A 1,371-nucleotide genomic window follows, 5' to 3' on the forward strand; every position below is an offset into this window, starting at 1 on the left:
TGCCTTGGCTTCGACCATAAGGTGGCGGAGTGCAGAGCCAAATAGGACGTTTGCCGTCGCTGCGGCCAGATGGGTCACCGCCTGGCTCAGTGCAGCATGCACTGAATTGCCGCAATTGCTCCTTTAAGGGGAAGCCGTCGGGACATCTGATGATGTCTCTAGCCTGTCCCATATACGGGGCGATTGTTGCGTGGGCGAATGCTAGACATTAAAATGTCTAACAGATTTCTTCAGCTGAATTGTCAAAGGTCGTATGCAGCTATGTGTGATGTGGCGGCTATGATGTGTGAAAGGGGCAGCGTCGTTGCCCTGCTGCAGGAACCCTACGCGACCGGAGGATGCGTAAGGGGATTGCCCGCATGTATGCGAGTATTCCCTGACAGCAGGGCTAACTCCGCTGTCATTGTGAATGATGTCAGTATTGAATGCACTTTGGTGAGTTCAACTGACTGGGGGGTGTGTGTGAGCCTAAGCGGCAGTTTTGGCAGGATTTTTGTAGTGAGCATGTATTGTAAGTTCGGGGATCCCCTCGAACCATACATTGCTTACTTGGATGAGGTGCTACTACTGGTTAGTAGCGTACCAGTCATCCTTGGTCTTGATGCGAATGCATCATCGCCCATGTGGTTCAGCAAGGTATCCCGACATTCGTCTGGGTATTCGAACCACACACGGGGTGAGATGCTAGCCGAGTGGGCCGTGTCCCAGGATGTTCGGGTCGTTAACGAACCCAGTGAGTGGTATACGTTTGCGGGTCCGGTGGGTCAGAGTGACATTGATGTTACTCTAGTGAATGCGGTGGCAATGAGTATGTATACTTTTCATTGGTGTGTACTAGGTGGGCTTGGTGTGAGTGACCACAATCCGATTGAGAGGAACGAAAGAGTTGGGGGTAATCGCTGGCGCACTTGTAGTGTGAATTGGGCCCTTCATGGGCTCATTGTGCAGGAGGCGGCAACGCAAGTTCCGCTTAATGCATTTAATGATTTGAATGTGGATGAGCAGGTCGTATGTGTGAATGGGTGGATAACAGGTGCGAATGATCGCATGTTTGAGAGGCAAACCTTAAGCATGTGAAGTTGTGGACGAATCAGTTAAGCACCAAGCGGCGGATGGTCCGGTCTCTGCGGAAGCGATTCCAAAGGGCCAGAGCTACCAATGCGGATGGTGTAGCCCAACTCAGGATTGAATATAGTCGGTGTATGAATGAGTACAAGCAAATGCTTGTAAAGGTGAAAGAAGATGAATGGCGCTCTTTCCTGGAGCGCAATAAGGATGACCCCTGGGGTCGTGGTAGAGGCAGGGTAGAGGCAGGGAAACGGATGTAAGTAGCCTCCGTGTTGGTAACGTTCAGTTAACGGCATGGAGGGA

The sequence above is a fragment of the Drosophila virilis genome, unplaced genomic scaffold, assembly GCF_030788295.1.
Source record: "Drosophila virilis strain 15010-1051.87 unplaced genomic scaffold, Dvir_AGI_RSII-ME tig00002232, whole genome shotgun sequence".
NCBI classification, from domain to species: domain Eukaryota; kingdom Metazoa; phylum Arthropoda; class Insecta; order Diptera; family Drosophilidae; genus Drosophila; species Drosophila virilis.